We start from the raw sequence: 20,275 nt of genomic DNA on the forward strand, positions 1-20,275 counted from the left end.
ATGATACATGAGGAGGCATAAGGATACACCGAGGATACATAGGAGAGAGGCATAAGATACAAACGAGGATCCAGATACATGAGGAGGCATAAGGATACATGAGGATACATGAGGAGGCATAAGATACACGAGGATACATGAGGAGGCATAAGGATACATGAGGATACATGAGGAGGCATAAGGATACATGAGAATACATGAGGAGGCATAAGGATACATGAGGAGACATAAGGGATACATAAGGATAATACATGAGGATACATGAGGAGGCATAAGAAGTCATAAGGATACATGAGGAGGCATAAGGATACATGAGGATACATGAGGAGGCATAAGGATACACGAGGATACATGAGGAGGCATAAGGATACACGAGGATACATGAGGAGGCATAAGGATACACGAGGATACATGAGGAGCATAAGGATACATGAGGATACATGAGGAGGCATAAGGATACACGAGGATACATGAGGAGGCATAAGGATACATGAGGATACATGAGGAGGCATAAGGATACATGAGAATACATGAGGAGGCATAAGGATACATGAGGATACATGAGGAGGCATGAGGATACATGAGGAGGCATAAGGATACATGAGGATACATGAGGAGGCATAAGGATACATGAGGATACATGTGGAGGCATAAAGATACATGAGGAGGCATAAGGATACATGAGGATACATGAGGAGGCATAAGGATACATGAGGATACATGAGGAGGTATAAGAAGTCATACGGATACATGAGGAGGCATAAGGATACATGAGAATACATGAGGAGGCATAAGAAGTCATAAGGATACATGAGGAGGCATAAGAAGTCATAAGGATACATGAGGAGGCAAAGAAGTCATAAGGATACATGAGGAGGCATAAGAAGTCATAAGGATACATGAATGAGACATAAGGATACATGAGGAGGCATAAGAAGTAATAAGGATACATGAGGAGGCATAAGAAGTCATAAGGATACATGAGGAGAACATAAGGATACATGAGGAGGCATAAGTAGTCCTAAGGATACATGAGGAGACATAAGAAGTCATAAGGATACACGAGGAGACATAAGGATACACGAGGAGGCATAAGAAGTCATAAGGATACATGAGGAGGCATAAGAAGTCATAAGGATACATGAGGAGGCATAAGAAGTCATAAGGATACACGAGGAGTCATAAGGATACATGAGGAGTCATAAGGATACATGAGGAGTCATAAGGACACATGAGGAGTCATAAGGATACATGAGGAGTCATAAGGATACATGAGGAGTCATAAGGATAAATAAGGAGTCATAAGGATAAATGAGGAGTCATAAGGATACATGAGGAGTCATAAGGATACATAAGGAGTCATAAGGATACATGAGGAGTCATAAGGATAACTAATAACAACCAGACATTGACACATTTGACTCTTTTCTCCCAAAGGAGGCATAAGGATAACTAATAACAACCAGACATTGACACATTGGACTCGTTTCTCCCTGAGGAGACATAAGGATAACTAATAACAACCAGACATTGGACTCGTTTCTCCCTGAGGAGACATAAGGATAACTAATAACAACCAGACATTGGACTCGTTTCTCCCTGAGGAGACATAAGGATAACTAATAACAACCAGACATTGGACTCTTTACTCCCTGAGGAGTCATAAGGATAACTAATAACAACCAGACATAGGACTCGTTTCTCCCTGAGGAGTCATAAGGATAACTAATAACAACCAGACATTGGACTCTTTTCTCCCTGAGGAGTCATAAGGATAACTAATAACAACCAGACATTGGACTCGTTTCTCCCTGAGGAGTCATAAGGATAACTAATAACAACCAGACATTGACACATTGGACTCGTTTCTCCCTGAGGAGACATAAGGATAACTAATAACAACCAGACATTGGACTCATTTCTCCCTGAGGAGTCATAAGCATAACTAATAACAACCAGACATTGACACATTGGACTCTTTTCTCCCTGAGGAGTCATAAGGATAACTAATAACAACCAGACATTGACACATTGGACTCTTTTCTCCCTGAGGAGACATAAGGATAACTAATAACAACCAGACATTGACACATTGGACTCTTTCTCCCTGAGGAGACATAAGGATAACTAATAACAACCAGACATTGACACATTGGACTCTTTTCTCCCTGAGGAGACATAAGGATAACTAATAACAACCAGACATTGACGCATTGGACTCTTTTCTCCCTGAGGAGACATACGGATAACTGATAACAACCAGACATTGACACATTGGACTCGTTTCTTCCTGAGGAGTCATAAGGATAACTAATAACAACCAGACATTGGACTCGTTTCTCCCTGAGGAGTCATAAGGATAACTAATAACAACCAGACATTGGACTCGTTTCTCCTGAGGAGTCATACGGATAACTAATAACAACCAGACATTGGACTCGTTTCTCCCTGAGGAGTCATAAGGATAACTAATAACAACCAGACATTGACACATTGGACTCGTTTCTCCCTGAGGAGTCATAAGGATAACTAATAACAACTAGACATTGACGCATTGGACTCGTTTCTCCCTGAGGAGTCATAAGGATAACTAATAACAACCAGACATTGGACTCGTTTCTCCCTGAGGAGTCATAAGGATACATGAGGAGACATAAGGATAACTAATAACAACCAGACATTGGACTCGTTTCTCCCTGAGGAGACATACGGATACATGAGGAGACATAAGGATAACTAATAACAACCAGACATTGACACATTGGACTCGTTTCTCCCTGAGGAGTCATAAGGATACATGGGGAGTCATAAGGATAACTAATAACAACCAGACATTGGACTCGTTTCTCCCTGAGGAGACATAAGGATACATGAGGAGACATAAGGATAACTAATAACAACCAGACATTGACACATTGGACTCGTTTCTCCCTGAGGAGTCATAAGGATAACTAATAACAACCAGACATTGACACATTGGACTCGTTTCTCCCTGAGGAGTCATAAGGATAACTAATAACAACCAGACATTGACACATTGGACTCGTTTCTCCCTGAGGAGTCATAAGGATAACTAATAACAACTAGACATTGACGCATTGGACTCGTTTCTCCCTGAGGAGTCATAAGCATAACTAATAACAACCAGACATTGACACATTGGACTCTTTTCTCCCTGAGGAGTCATAAGGATAACTAATAACAACTAGACATTGACGCATTGGACTCGTTTCTCCCTGAGGAGTCATACGGATAACTAATAACAACCAGACATTGGACTCGTTTCTCCCTGAGGAGTCATAAGGATAACTAATAACAACCAGACATTGACACATTGGACTCGTTTCTCCCTGAGGAGTCATAAGGATAACTAATAACAACTAGACATTGACGCATTGGACTCGTTTCTCCCTGAGGAGTCATAGGATAACTAATAACAACCAGACATTGGACTCGTTTCTCCCTGAGGAGTCATAAGGATACATGAGGAGACATAAGGATAACTAATAACAACCAGACATTGGACTCGTTTCTCCCTGAGGAGACCTACGGATACATGAGGAGACATAAGGATAACTAATAACAACCAGACATTGACACATTGGACTCGTTTCTTCCCTGAGGAGTCATAAGGATACATGAGGAGTCATAAGGATAAACTAATACAACCAGACATTGGACTCGTTTCTCCCTGAGGAGACATAAGGATACATGAGGAGACATAAGGATAACTAATAACAACCAGACATTGACACATTGGACTCGTTTCTTCCTGAGGAGTCATAAGGATAACTAATAACAAACCAGACATTGACACATTGGACTCGTTTCTCCCTGAGGAGTCATAAGGATAACTAATAACAACTAGACATTGACGCATTGGACTCGTTTCTCCCTGAGGAGTCATAAGCATAACTAATAACAACCAGACATTGACACATTGGACTCTTTTCCTCCCTGAGGAGTCATAAGGATAACTAATAACAACCAGACATTGACACATTGGACTCTTTTCTCCCTGAGGAGACATAAGGATAACTAATAAACAACCAGACATTGACGCATTGGACTCTTATTCCTCCCTGAGGAGGACATAAGGATAACTAATAACAACCAGACATTGGACTGGTTTCTCACCTGAGGAGTCCATACGGATAACTAATAACAACCAGACATTGGACTCTTTTCCTCCTGAGGAGACATACGGATAACTGATAACAACCAGACATTGGACTCGTTTCTCCCTGAGGAGACATAAGGATAACTAATAACAACCAGACATTGACAACATTGGACTCGTTTCTCCCTGAGGAGTCATAAGGATAACTAATAACAACGCAGACATTGGGACTCGTTTCTCCTGAGGAGTCAAAAGGATACATGAGGAGACATAAGGATACTAAGAACAACCAGACAATTGGACTCGTTTTCCCTGAGGAGACATAAGGATACATGAGGGGAACATAAGGATAACTAATAACACCAGACATTGACACATTGGACTCTTTTCTCCCTGAGGAGTTCATAAGGATACATGAGGAGACATAAGGATAACTAATAACAACCAGACATTGGACTCTTTTCTCCCTGAGGAGTCATAAGGATAACTAATAACAACCAGACATTGGATCTCGTTTTCTCCCTGAGGAGTCATAAGGATAACTAATAACAACCAGACATTGACACATTGGACTCGTTCTCCCTGAGGAGTCATAAGGATAACTAATAAACAACCAGACATTGGACTCTTTCTCCCTGAGGAGTCATAAGGATAACTAATAACAACCAGACATTGGACTCTTTTCTCCCTGCGTAGTTTCACCTGAAAACGGATGTTTCACTTCTCTTTATTTCATCCCTCACTTTTGAACCACTTCTGCTTTAATTCTCTCACTATTTAGGGTAATTCCTGCCATCTGGTTTGCTTCATATGAGACATTTGAAATTATTTATACTTTAAAAAAAAATTAATTTTTCTTTCGATACTTAAGAATATTTAAAACCAAATACTTTAAAACATTTAGTCAAATAGTATGTTTATTTTATTCGTATTTTACTTTCGCTTTTCCTTGAGTTATCTTTACTTTTACTTTACTCAAGTAGGACAATTTGGTACTTTTCCCACCAGTGAGTAGTCCACTGTGGTGGGATGGTTCAGTGCATAAGACTCCTAATCACGGCACATGTTGTGACACAGCCTGGAATCAGACCAGGGTCTGTAGTGACACCTCTAGCACTGAGATGCAGTGCCTTAGACCACTGCGGCCACTCTGGAGCCACTCAGTAGTCAGTGCTAACTACTTAGCTAGCTAGTGTTAGTGTGCATTGGAGCATGAAGAGTTTATCTTTAAAAAACACCTCCAGGCAGTAGTAGTGCTAACTACTTAGCTAGCTAGTGTTAGTGTGCAGTGGAGAATGAAGCATTTCTCTTTAAAAACACCTCCAGGCAGTAGTAGTGCTAACTACTTAGCTAGCTAGTGTTAGTGTGCAGTGGAGAATGAAGCATTTCTCTTTAAAAACACCTCCAGGCAGTAGTAGTGCCTAACTACTTAGCTAGCTAGTGTTAGTGTGCAGTGGAGAATGAAACCCATTGTTGAGGAAGGTTCCTGTTACAGTCCTGTGTTATTGTACTGATCGGAGGTTAGAGAACGAGGGTCACATGGGTTTAAACCACAGTCAGGGCCACGTGAGGCAACAGGTCAGAGAGCTGGGTCCAGCGTCTGAAATGGACCTTATTCCCATAAGGGCTTTGGTCAAAAGTAGTGCACTAAATAGGGAATGGGGTGCCATTAGGGACACATCCTGGGTCTGTGAGCTTGGTGGAATAAAGCCTCATGGTAAAGACTGGGACTTCCTGTCTGGTAACCCTTTAGGACAAATGGTCACGAGACATGGAGGAATTGAGCAGTATGGGCACTTCCTGTCTGGGAAACCCTTTAGGAGAAATGGCCATGAGAATTCAGCAATGGAGCAGTACGGGGACTTCCTGTCTGGGTAACCCCCTGCTCCAATTCCTCCATATGAACGATTTTTAAATGAGATGCTCGTGTCCACATACTTTTGTCCATGTAGTGATATTTCTCCCTCGGGAGATCTACTAATCCCTGTTTAGTAAATTTGTTTTACATAGAGTTTTACAGCCTCTGGGCCGTCTTAGGTTCTCCTGCTACTTTGAAAGGAGAAACAGAACTCCTGGAATGGTGGTTTACTAGGGTGGTGGTAGGTGGTGTATGGGGTGAGGGTGGTACTAGGGTGGTCTAAGGCTGGTACTAGTTTGGTACTAGGGTGGTACTAGGGCCGGTACTAAGGTGGTACTAGGGTGGTACTAAGCTGGTACTAGGGTGGTACTAAGCTGGTACTAGGGCGGGGTACTGTGTGGGGTGGTACTAGGGTGGTCCTAGGGTGGTAACTAAGATGGTAACTAGGGTGGTCCTAGGGTGGTACTAAGCTGGTACTAGGGTGGTACTAAGCTGGTACTAGGTGGTACTAAGCTGGGTTACTAGGGTGGTACTAAGCTGGTACTGGGGTTTAAGCTGGTGAAGGGGTGGTATCTAAGGTGTACTAAGCTGGCAAGCGGTAAGGTGGTACGTTAGGGCCGTCTGGGTGGTCCTAAGGTGGTACTAGGGTGGTACTCAGCTGGTACAAGGGTGGTACTAATGGTGGTACTAGGGCGGTAGCTAGGTGGTAACTAAGGTGGTACTAAGGTGGTACTAGGGGTTGGTACTAGGGGTGGTACTAAGGTGGTACAAGGGTGGTACTGGTGTGGGGTTGGGTACTAGGCTGGTACTAGGACATTCTAGGTGGTATCTAGGGTGGGTTACTAGTGCGGGTACTAGGGCGGTAAATGCGGTGTGGGGTGTACTAGGGTGGTACTAAGGTGGCACATAGGGTGGTACTAGGTGGTACTAGGGTGGTCACCTAAGGTGGCACTAGGGTGGTACTAGGGTGGTCCTAGGGCGGGTACTAGGTGGTACATTAAAGCTGGGTACTTAGGGTGGTACTTAAAGCTGTTACTAGGGCGGTCCTAGGGTGGTACTAAGGTGGTACTAGGGTGGTACTAAGCTGGTACAAGGGCGGGTACTGGTGTGGGGTGGTACTAGGGTGGTGCTAGTGTGGGGTGGTACTAGGGCGGTACTAAGGTGGTACTAGGGTGGTACTAGGGCATTACTAGGGTGGTACTAGGGTGGTACTAGTGTAGGGTGGCCTGAGGAAGAAGAGAGGGACTGGGGTTGTACAACAGTAAGGTGGGCCTGAGGGAGAGAGAGGGACTGGGGTTGTACTCAGGTGGTACTAGGGTGGTACTAGGGTAGGGTGGACCTGAGGGAGAGAGAGGGACTGGGGTTGTACTACAGTAAGGTGGGTCTGAGGGAGAGAGAGGGACTGGGGTTGTACTACAGTAAGGTGGGTCTGAGGAGAGAGAGGGACTGGGGTTGTACTACAGTAAGGTGGGTCTGAGGGAGAGAGAGGGACTGGGGTTGTACTACAGTAAGGTGGGCCTGAGGGAGAGAGAGGGACTGGGGTTGTACTACAGTAAGGTGGGCCTGAGGGAGAGAGAGGGACTGGGGTTGTACTACAGTAAGGTGGGCCTGAGGGAGAGAGAGGGACTGGGGTTGTACTACAGTAAGGTGGGCCTGAGGGAGAGAGAGGGACTGGGGTTGTACTACAGTAAGGTGGGCCTGAGGGAGAGAGAGGGACTGGGGTTGTACTACAGTAAGGTGGGCCTGAGGGAGAGAGAGGGACTGGGGTGTACTACAGTAAGGTGGGTCTGAGGGAGAGAGAGGGACTGGGGTTGTACTACAGTAAGGTGGGTCTGAGGGAGAGAGAGGGACTGGGGTTGTACTACAGTAAGGTGGGCCTGAGGGAGAGAGAGGACTGGGGTTGTACTACAGTAAGGTGGGCCTGAGGGAGAGAGAGGGACTGGGGTTGTACTACAGTAAGGTGGGCCTGAGGGAGAGAGAGGGACTGGGGTTTGTACTACAGTAAGGTGGGCCTGAGGAGAGAGAGGGACTGGGGTTGTACTACAGTAAGGTGGGCCTGAGGGAGAGAGAGGGACTGGGGTTGTACTACAGTAAGGTGGGTCTGAGGGAGAGAGAGGGACTGGGGTTGTACTACAGTAAGGTGGGCCTGAGGGAGAGAGAGGGACTGGGGTTGTACTACAGTAAGGTGGGCCTGAGGGAGAGAGAGGGACTGGGGTTGTACTACAGTAAGGTGGGCCTGAGGGAGAGAGAGGGACTGGGGTTGTACTACAGTAAGGTTGATAAATTACAGTAACATTCCCAAAGTTCCCAGAAGTCCTGGTAGGAATATTCCTGGAATCAGGAGGGAAGAAGCAGGGAAACCGGTCATCCCCCAACCAGAATTTCTGTAAAACCTGGTTAATGGTGGAAATATTTTGGAATATTTTGCTGCTGTAGTTGGTACTGGTGATATTCTCCCACGCAGAAACATTTGACAGTATTCAAACATTTCCCAAAAGTGAAAAACAACAAACAAGAGACAAAAACGTGAGACGGGTATAAATGATTGTTATTATAATTGTTTAAGATATGATGAACACATCCCACTGCATGGGCTATATGAACCACACACTACCTCTCACAAGGTAAGACAAAAAACTAACTCTGCACATCACCTCATCCACTCACTGGTAGGTATTAGTGCTGCACATCACCTCATCCACTCAGTGGTAGGTATTGGTGATGCACAACACCTCATCCACTCACTGGTAGTATTGGTGCTGCACATCACCTCATCCACTCACTGGTAGGTATTGGGTGCTGCACATCACCTCATCCACTCACTGGTAGGTATTGGTGCTGCACATGACCTCATCCACTCAGTGGTAGGTATTAGTGCTGCACATCACCTCATCCACTCACTGGTAGGTATTAGTACTGCACATCACCTCATCCACTCACTGGTAGGTATTGGTGCTGCATGACACCTCATCCACTCACTGGTAGGTATTGGTGCTGTACAACACCTCATCCACTCAGTGGTAGGTATTGGTGCTGCACATGACCTCATCCACTCACTGGTAGGTATTGGTGCTGCACAACACCTCATCCACTCAGTGGTAGGTAGGTATTTGTGCTGCACATCACCTCATCCACTCACTGGTAGGTATTAGTACTGCACATCACCTCGTCCACTCAGTGGTAGGTTTTGGTGCTGCACATGACCTCATCCACTCAGTGGTAGGTATTGGTGCTGCACATCACCTCATCCAGTCAGTGGTAGGTGTGGTGCTGCACAACACCTCATCCACTCAGTGGTAGGTTTTGGTGCTGCACAACACCTCATCCACTCAGTGGTAGGTATTGGTGCTGCACATCACCTCATCCAGTCAGTGGTAGGTATTAGTACTGCACATCACCTCATCCACTCAGTGGTAGGTTTTGGTGCTGCACAACACCTCATCCACTCAGTGGTAGGTAGGTATTGGTGCTGCACATCACCTCATCCACTCACTGGTAGGTATTGGTGCTGCACAACACCTCATCCACTCAGTGGTAGGTAGGTATTGGTGCTGCACATCACCTCATCCACTCAGTGGTAGGTATTGGTGCAGCACAACACCTCATCCACTCAGTGGTAGGTATTGGTGCAGCACAACACCTCATCCACTCAGTGGTAGGTAGGTATTGGTGCTGCACAACACCTCATCCACTCAGTGGTAGGTTGGTATTGGGGCTGCACATGACCTCATCCACTCACTGGTACAGTAGGTTAAGCATTGTTTCTTGCCTTTTTAAATATCACAACAGTGCTTTCTTTGAATAAAGGTTTGGATGGTCCAATTTTCAAAGGTCTCTATCGTTGTTATTGCAATGTAGGGCAAACTAAGACACGAAACAAAATTAACATTTGGCTTCATTGACATGTACCCCATATAGACATTGTACTGAAACACAGCTGATTGATTGAAACAATAGGTGGTCGTCTATACCAGCGGTTCCCAAACTGTGGGGCGGGGCACCCCCCCCCCCCCCCCCCACCCACCCACTCCCCCGCAGTGGCAGCATGTGGTCCTCCCCTCTCCATTTAAAATAAATAAATAAATATATATTTTTTTTTAAAGGAACTCAGCCCAGCTTTAAACTTACTCCTCCTGAGTAAGTTATAATGGTAGAATGTACAAGGTGACATTTCTAAATGGGGTATGACATCATCAGCTCCTCTTGTCATGTTAGTCATTGTTCACATTAGAGAGATGTTTATAACTAGTCAGGAATGTCCAGATCAATCAGCCCATGGCCATCTTTTTATTCCGTCTTTTTTAGACCATAAATATTAAATACTCCAATATCACATGAATACACATTAGATGTGATCAATTTTGTAAATAGTTGCAAGAAAATGAGCATTAAAACGACAACATTTTCCGGTGACAAAATGTGTAGAATTGCAGGAAATAAGCTTTAAACCTGCTAAATTCTCTCTACCAACAAGCGGGGTGTCAACAGTTTGTGTCATGAACAGTGCTTGTGCCCATAGGGGGGGGACGGGGACGGGACGGGACGTTTGGGAACCCCTGATCTATAACCAACAACAGAACACAAGGACAATTTATTATTATTGCAAAAAAAGACGAAAAAAACGTAAAACGTCAAAGACGTGAAAGTCGATGCCAAATCATTGTCGACAACCACAAAACCCCCGGATAGGACAACTGAGGTATTTCAGATTAGACTCAGACACACACACACAGAGACACGTGCAAGTGCGCTCACACACACACACCCTGCCATCTTGCTATAGACAGATCTATAAATTTAAGCCCCGGCTCTGCATATACATACAATCTGACCATTATGTAGAGATGAAGACACTGTACCAGTTAGGTGAGTTAGTTGATATGCCATCACTTATCGTTCCCACTGTTTATACCATAGGAGTCTGGATGGATGGGTTCTAACCATTACTGTTTATTCCATAGGACTCTGGATGGATGGGTTCTAACCATTACTGTTCATAACTGTTTATTCCATAGGACTCTGGATGGATGGGTTCTAACCGTTACTGTTCATAACTGTTTATTCCATAGGACTCTGGATGGATGGGTTCTAACCATTACTGTTTATTCCATAGGACTCTGGATGGATGGGTTCTAACCATTACTGTTCATAACTGTTTATTCCATAGGACTCTGGATGGATGGGTTCTAACCGTTACTGTTTATTCCATAGGACTCTGGATGGATGGGTTCTAACCGTTACTGTTTATTCCATAGGACTCTGGATGGATGGGTTCTAACCGTTACTGTTCATAACTGTTTATTCCATAGGACTCTGGATGGATGGGTTCTAACCGTTACTGTTCATAACTGTTTATTCCATAGGACTCTGGATGGATGGGTTCTAACCGTTACTGTTTATTCCATAGGACTCTGGATGGATGGGTTCTAACCGTTACTGTTTATTCCATAGGACTCTGGATGGATGGGTTCTAACCATTATTGTTCATAACTGTTTATTCCATAGGACTCTGGATGGATGGGTTCTAACCGTTACTGTTTATTCCATAGGACTCTGGATGGATGGGTTCTAACCGTTACTGTTTATTCCATAGGACTCTGGATGGATGGGTTCTAACCGTTACTGTTCATAACTGTTTATTCCATAGGACTCTGGATGGATGGGTTCTAACCGTTACTGTTCATAACTGTTTATTCCATAGGACTCTGGATGGATGGGTTCTAACCGTTACTGTTTATTCCATAGGACTCTGGATGGATGGGTTCTAACCGTTACTGTTCATAACTGTTTATTCCATAGGACTCTGGATGGATGGGTTCTAACCATTACTGTTTATTCCATAGGACTCTGGATGGATGGGTTCTAACCATTACTGTTTATTCCATAGGACTCTGGATGGATGGGTTCTAACCATAACTGTTTATTCCATTGGACTCTGGATGGATGGGTTCTAACCGTTACTGTTCATAACTGTTTATTCCATAGGACTCTGGATGGATGGGTTCTAACCATTACTGTTTATTCCATAGGACTCTGGATGGATGGGTTCTAACCATTACTGTTTATTCCATAGGACTCTGGATGGATGGGTTCTAACCATAACTGTTTATTCCATTGGACTCTGGATGGATGGGTTCTAACCGTTACTGTTCATAACTGTTTATTCCATAGGACTCTGGATGGATGGTTCTGTTTGGGTGACATTAAGTCTCCCAGAGTAGGAGTGCTGTTCTCGGATCAACTTTGTTAAGACTATAATGAATGGACTGGTGGGGGGGGGGGGGGGACGACCTGATCCTAGATGAGTACTCCTCCTCTGGGACACATGATGTATACAGGCAACCTGAATCTCAACAGTATGTCTTTTAACCTTTAAACTATAGGACAACATAATGCCATGGTAGGGACAGACAGATACCCACTGTGGAAGTACAACACAGTATTAATGAATACATGTTGTGCTTTTACATATGAATAAAAAACAATTCGTTATCACCGTCATCACGTGCTGTGACTTCCGATGACTCGTGATGAACCAGGAACTAGGCAATATCCCTCTTCACATTTAAAACGCCTGGTTAACTACGTGTTACAGTTTTGTCGGCAATACGCAGCCCAGTGGACCAACCAGGATAAGGTGTAACATATGTCCGTAGAATCTCATAAATGTGGTGATTGCTTGAAGGATGTTGTGTATGTATATATATATATATATATATATATCGACGATCTATCAACCCGTTTTAAAACCAACCAGCCCTTCAATGTCAGATTGATTGAGACAATCACGACAATACGACAGGTCATTTTCCCTTGATATGATGTAGGTCCAACCCTCGACCAACTGAAGCTTTGCGTTCGGCCCCCCTCCCCCCCACCCCCCCCCCCCCCCCCCCACCACCTCCACCACCACCTAATGTCCGTGCCCTTAAAAGTAACTTACCAAAGTGACAACAGTGTCCATAAGAAAAAAGCGCGAAATATTGCTTCATGGCATTTTTGTGAAAATCATATAAAAATATTTTCTCTATAACACTTGTATAGCCTTGGCTTGTAAATTCCCCCCATCATCACATTCTCTATACACAAAAACACACAAACTGATTTTTTTGTAAATTTTTTACACAATATACTAATCTTATTTTGTTCCTCATTTTTTGCTATGTACTGTACATTGGTATCTAATGTGCAAATTAATCATTTAAGTTGTGTAAAACTGTCAAATGAATACAAAATCATATTTTTTTACATTTTAAATGGTGAGAGTCCATGAACCAGGTACATAAAAAGGAACCCGAACTGCATTATAATTCAGGAGTGTTTTGAAGAGCGTTCTCTCTCTATATATATTTAACATCTTTGGCCAGGAGATTTCATGTTCTTTTGTCGTTGTCATGAACGATAAGACATTTAAATGTGAAAAAAACCGAATGGTAGCAACACCACAACACCACCTGTAAAATAACAACCAAGATAATCAACTGCTGATGAAAACACATTTGGTTTATCGAAGACGTGTAGAATGTAGAGGAAAACATTAAATAAAACATTTTTTTGAGGCAGACCAAACTAGCACTGAAACAGTATCTCTGCCCTCGCTGTCATAAGGAGTACGATTCATTAAAACCAATTCAATTTTTGTTGTTGTTTCGTTTAAACCGGGTAATCAATGTGAGGGCACACGGCAAATTGAACTTACAAAGTGCAATTTCACCACACGAAACGGCTATTTTCCTTAGTGTGGGTTTGTTTGCAGTTGACTGAATATCCGGCCTGTTGTCGTCTATTGTCTGTCAGCTGCAGCAGAGGATTTGAACTCTCTACTGAAGCCAACATGAGTGCATAGACAACAGAAAGGGTTCACAGTGAGTTAGGACCATTAGGACAATTATTGATTAAAACATTTTAAAATTAAAGTTACTAATGTATTGCTTTGAGAGGTTTGTTTGTAAAGTTGGTTGAAGATTTTAATTAAGATCAAAACAGTGCGGTTTTAGTTAGATGTTAGATTTAAGCTGTTTTAGATGATTTATGGTTATGTTTTGACCCACTGCACAACAAAATGCTCTTTTTATGTGTACTGTATTTGCCTGAAATGATATCTTAGTTTGCCATTCAAGTTGTGGGCAAAAAACACAAGACATTTCTCCATAAAACCAACCAAAAATTGAAGTTGAACCAATTTTTTTTAACGAACAAAGTTCTAAATTCCTGCTGGCCAAAGATGTTAAGTGGACAGAGATCTACCCTGCTTGTCATCAAGTAGTTGTGTCCTTTACAGTAGCCTACTGTACTGTACACTGAGACAGGAGAAGTGACAGGAATCAAATGTTTTAAACAGAGCAGGCGATCAACTGGCTCTGAGCGTGTCTGTCTGTCTGTCTGTATGTCCCAACGTCCACAGACAGTCTATTGAGTAGAACCTGTTCTATCGCCTTCTCTATGGACACAGTTCTGTCTGTCTGTCTGTTGTGTTGCGTTGTCAGCAGCTGGGGTTTGCAGTACCTGTCGTGCGATAGATAGCACACCAGGCTCTAGAGTAGCAGCACCTCTGGCTGGCGCGCTACCAGGGGCTACCCAGGCCTACTGAGGGCCTTGGCCTCCCTCTCCTTGTGTTTCAGATCCTCCTTGAAGCAGTAGGAACAGTAGTTATCTGTCTCCGGCCGCCCGTAGAAGGAGCACTTCTCCCTCTTGCATCTCCTCTGCTGCAGGCAGTACACCAGGCAACCCCCACCGGCGCTACCGATCTGACTTTTGACCTTGTCGGACCCCGAACCCGTTCTGGTGACCCTACTGCTCCCCCAGGTCTGAGGCACGTCGGCGTCGGCGAACTCCAGACAGTCCTGTATGTGGCTAGTGTTGAAGCCGTTGGTATAGGTATGGGACTTGTGCTCCCCAGGCATGTTGTAGGGCTCCGTGGTGCCTGGGACCCCCGGGTGGGTGTGGTTGACCCCGGTGCCCAAACGGACCCCAGACAGTCGGGCTGGAGAGTAGCTCTGGGAGGACAGAGAGCGGTTCTGCTGGGGGTACGTGGCACAGGTCTTCAGGGTGCCCACCAGAGGAGGCTTGTAGCTGGGCTGGGGGTCGTCCGGCTGGAAGCTGGGTGCCTGGAGGGCCTGGAGGTTGACGTCTCTCAGGTGGATGATACTGGACCTCTGGATGGGAGGGGTATGGCTGTAGTGGGCTGACACTGGGACAGTAGTTGGGACGGGCCTGGGGACAGGGGGGACGGACCCCGGTCTCCTGGTAGCACCGTTGCTGGGGGAGGAGTTGGGGGAGGGCTGTGGCGGCCCTGCATCTTCAGGGCAATCTGTGGGGGGGTGTGAGGGGTATGGCTATGGTGGTGTCTGCCTGGGGAAGAGATGAAGTCCTGGGGAAGGGGAGTAGGAGGAGGAGGGCAGGAGGGAGGAGGAGGAGGGGTGCGGGTGTCTCGCTCCCTCTCTCTCTCCCTTTCTCTCTCTCTCTCCCTCTCTCTCTCCCTTTCTCTCTCTCTCTCCCTCTCTCTCTCCCTCTCCTTTTCTCTCTCTCTTTCCTTCTCCCTCTCTCTCTCCCGGTGAGGGGCGCTCTCCTGCTCTGGTTTCTTCAGGGCGTTGGAGGGCCCGTTGGTCGTAGTAGTCGTGGTTGTAGAGTTTGCTGCAGGTTTCTTCTCTCCTTCCTTCCTCCTGGTCTCCTGCTCGGCAGAGAAGCGCTCCTGAGCGGAGGTCAGGTAGAAGGAGATCATCTCCTCGTGGAACTGGTGGCGATGGGAGGTGAGGAGAAGGCCAGCGAAGATGAACTTCCTCTCGCCCTGCATGGCGGCTCTCAGTATGTTGAGGCTCAGCTTGACGTCTGTGCTGTACTTCCAGTGCTCCGACAGGGCCTTATCCCCAACCAGCCTGGCCAGGAGACCCCCCCTGTCCCTGTCCCGTTCCCCGGGAGGAGAGGGCACGCCTGGGGGACGCTCGGTGGGAGACGGGCTGGTGGTCTTGTCCGAGGAGAACGACGTACTCGCAGACTGGCCTTCCTTCTCTCCTCCTCCTCCATCCTTCCGGGCTTTTGCTTCCCTTTTCTCCTTCTTCTTCTCTACGTTATTCTCTGTCCCTCCTCCGTTGCCGCCGCCCCCCCCCTCCTCCGTTGCCGCCCCCCACTCCTCCATTGTTCCGGCCGTTGCCTCCAGAGTTGGAGCGGTTGATCTTTCCGTGGACCAGCCCTCCCAGACCTCCCATGTTCTTCTTCAGCTTGATACCCAGGGTTTTACTGAAGCTGCCTAGCTTGTTGGCCACAGAGTCCGTCCTGGTCTTGTCCTTGTCTTTACGCTGTTGCTGCCTCTCCGTCTTCTCCTTGGGATCCTTGTCCTTCGCGGAGACCTTGCCGTTGTTGACGTTGGAGTTGCTGCAGACGGAGTCGCGGTCGGAGTCCATGGAGTCGGCTAGAGACTGGACGTCGTCGCCCCCGTGGGACGCCGTGGGAGATTCCGGCTGGGCCAGGGGAGCCTGGAGAGAGAGAGAGGGAGGGAGGGAGGGGTGAGAAGGGATGGAGAGGAACCACAATCAGTAAATTATGTTAATCTGTCTAATCTAATCTACTCCATTTCAAGACTATGATATCAAAACGTAGTTTGCTTTATTCCTTGTACATAGACAGTAAGGTGCTGAGGAGCTGGCGGTACAACACGGATGCAGAACAACCTATCAAATCTATTCACAACAATTATTTGCTGGCATTAGCCAATCAATATGGAAGAGAAAGAGGAGAGGTACCCTGGTCTCAGATGGTATCCTGATCCATGTTACGTTCATGTAGTTATGCAGCAGGTTCAGTTTGGCTTCCAGAGACAGGATTAAACTGAGGGAGAAAGGTTACGAACATTAGATAGCAACAGTAAATCTGGATTATAAATGCTACGCTTTTGAAGAAATATAAACTCAGCAACAAAAAAAAGAAACATCCCCTTTTTTCAGGATTCTGTCTTTCAAAGATAATTAGTAAAAATCCAAATAAATTCACAGATCTTCATTGTAAAGGGTTTAAACACTGTTTCCCTATGCTTGTTCAATGAACCATAAACAATTAATGGACCTGTGGAAAGGTCATCAAGACACTAACGACTTACAGACGGTAGGCAATTAAGATCACAGTTCTGAAAATTTAGGACACCAAAGAGGCCTTTCTACTGACTCTGAAATACACCAAAAGAAAGATGCCCAGGGTCCCTGATCATCTGCGTGAACGTGCCTTAGGCATGCTGCAATGAGACATGAGGACTGCAGATGTGGCCAGGGTAATAAATTGCAATGTCCGTACTGTGAGATGCCTAAGACAGCTCTACAGGGAGACAGGACGGACAACTGATTGTCCTCGCAGTGGCAGACCATGTGTAACAACACCTGCACAGGATCGGTACATCTGAACATCACACCTGCGGGACAGGTACAGGATGGCAACAACTGCCCGAGTTACACCAGGAACGCACAATCCCTTCACCAGTGCTCAGACTGTCCGCAATAGGCTGAGAGAGGCTGGACTGAGGGCTTGTAGGCCTGTTGTAAGGCAGGTCCTCACCAGACATCACCGGCAACAACGTCGCCTATGGGCACGAACCCACCGTCGCTGGACCAGACAGGACTGGCAAAAAGTGCTCTTCACTAACGAGTCGCGGTTTGTCTCACCAGGGGTGATGGTCGGATTCGCGTTTATCGTTGAAGGAATGAGCGTTACACGAGGCCTGTACTCTGGAGCAGGATCGATTTGGAGGTGGAGGGTCCGTCATGGTCTGGTGAGGTGTGTCACAGTATCATTGGACTGAGGTTGTTGTCATTGCAGGCAATCTCAACGCTGTGCATTACAGGGAAGACATCCTCCTCCCTCATGTGGTACCCTTCCTGCAGGCTCATCCTGACATGACCCTCCAGCATGACAATGCCACCAGCCATGCTGCTCGTTCTGTGCGTGATTTCCTGCAAGACCGGAATGTCATTGTTCTGCTATGGCCAGCGAAGAACCTGGATCTCAATCCCATTGAGCACGTCTGGGACCTGTTGGATCAGAGGGTGAGGGCTAGGGCCATTCCCCCCAGAAATGTCCGGGAACTTGCAGGTGCCTTGGTGGAAGAGTGGGGTAACATCTCACAGCAAGAACGGGTAAATCTGGTGCAGTCCATGAGGAGGAGACTTAATGCAGCTGGTGGCCACACAGTAGACTACAGTAGACTAAATCTGGTGCAGTCCATGGTCTCCATGTCTGTGGAACTTGTTTAGTCTCAGTTGTTGAATCTTGTTATGTTCATACAAATACTTACACATGTTAAGTTTGCAGAAAATAAACGCAGTTGACAGTGAGAGGACATTTATTTTTTATTTAGCAATGAATTAAGATTGAACACTACAGCTTGTAGTGATACGTGTTAACGTTTTATAGATAATAAACTATGGATAGTTCATCTCTAATTAAAATAAGGCTCTTTGTGATTCGTGCTGGGAACAATGTTTAGTTGAGAACACGAATCCCAACATTCATTCTTGTATTCAAGAAGAATTATATTTTTCAATGTTCCCTGCAGCACAGTTAGCTGACTTGATTGACCAGGGCCCTAAAACGTTCTGATTGACCAGGGCCCTATAACGTTCTGATTGACCAGGGCTCTATAACATTCTGATTGACCAGGGCCCTATAACATTCTGATTGGCCAGGGCCCTATAACGTTCTGATTGCCCAGGGCCCTATAACGTTCTGATTGACCAGGGCCCTATAACGTTCTGATTGACCAGGGCCCTATAACGTTCTGATTGACCAGGGCCCTACACCTTCCAGTTTTGTCTGACTGACCAGGGCCCTAAAACTTCCTGTTTTGTCTGATTGATCAGGGCCCTACACCTTCCAGTTTTGTCTGATTGACCAGGGCCCTACACCTTCCTGTTTTGTCTGATTGACCAGGGCCCTACACCTTCCTGTTTTGTCTGATTGACCAGGGCCCTACACCTTCCTGTTTTGTCTGGTTGACCAGGGCCCCTACACCTTCCTGTTTTGTCTGATTGACCAGGGCCCTAAAACTCCTGTTTTGCCTGATCGACCAGGGCCATACACCTTCCTGTTTTGTCTGGTTGACCAGGGCCCCTACACCTTCCTGTTTTGTCTGATTGACCAGGGCCCTAAAACTTCCTGTTTTGTCTGGTTCACCAGGGCCCCTACACCTTCCTGTTCTGTTGGTTGACCAGGGCCCCTACACCTTCCTGTTCTGTCTGATTGACCAGGGCCCCTACACCTTCCTGTTTGTCTGATTGACCAGGGCCCCTACACCTTCCTGTTTTGTCTGATTGACCAGGGCCCCTACACCTTCCTGTTTTGTCTGGTTTACCAGGGCCCTAAAAACGTTCTATTTTGTCTTGCAGTGGAATACACTGGAAGCTTACTTGACAAGTAATGGACAGAGTTATTTATATATTGTCAAATGAGCTGCTGCCAGAGAACCCAGCTGCTCCAAGGGAGAAGGACCATAAAAGACCTCAGTTGCAACCGAGGCAAGGCTCCATTGCATCATTGTAGTGCCTTTAACTCCACTAGAAACGTATTTTAAAAAATCTTAAGACTGTCTTTTAGACTAGAAAAGACTTAATAGCAAAAAAGACAGAGTGGCTCTAACGTTCACAAACACCTTCATAGTTCTGTAACTTCACAATCACCTTCAGAAGTCATGTAACTTCACAATCACCCACCTTCAGAGTCTGTGAACTTCACAAAAACACCTCGCAGAGGGTCTAACTTCCAATCACCTTCAGAGTCTGTAACTTCACAATCACCATTCGAAGGAAGGCTAACTTACAATCAACCTTCAGAGGGCCTAACTTAACAATCAACCTTCAGACGTCTGTAACTTCACATCACCTTCAGAGTCTGTAACCGTCAAAATCAACCTTCAGAGGGTCTAACTTCACAATCACCTTCAGAGGGTCTAACTTCACAATCACCTTCAGAGGGTCTAACTTCACAATCACCTTCAGAGTCTGTAACTTCACAATCAACTTCAGAGGGTCTAACTTCACAATCACCTTCAGAGGGTCTAACTTCACAATCACCTTCAGAGGGTCTAACTTCACAATCACCTTCAGAGGGTCTAACTTCACAAACACCTTCAGAGGGTCTAACTTCACAATCCCCTTCAGAGGGTCTAACTTCACAATCACCTTCAGAGTCTGTAACTTCACAAACACCTTCAGAGTCTGTAACTTCACAAACACCTTCAGAGGGTCTAACTTCACAATCACCTTCAGAGGGCCTAACTTCACAATCACCTTCAGAGGGTCTAACTTCACAAACACCTT

General features: G+C 45.7%; 1 pseudogene; it reads right to left on the minus strand.

Annotated features, from left to right (window-relative positions):
• Window positions 1–13,094: 13,094 nt before the first annotated feature.
• LOC109885225 (OTU domain-containing protein 7A-like) lies at window positions 13,095–20,233 on the minus strand (annotated as a pseudogene).
• Between the last annotated feature and the right edge of the window lie 42 nt (window positions 20,234–20,275).

Source organism: Oncorhynchus kisutch, unplaced genomic scaffold (assembly GCF_002021735.2).
Source record: "Oncorhynchus kisutch isolate 150728-3 unplaced genomic scaffold, Okis_V2 scaffold3029, whole genome shotgun sequence".
In the NCBI taxonomy this organism is placed as follows: Eukaryota; Metazoa; Chordata; class Actinopteri; order Salmoniformes; family Salmonidae; genus Oncorhynchus; species Oncorhynchus kisutch.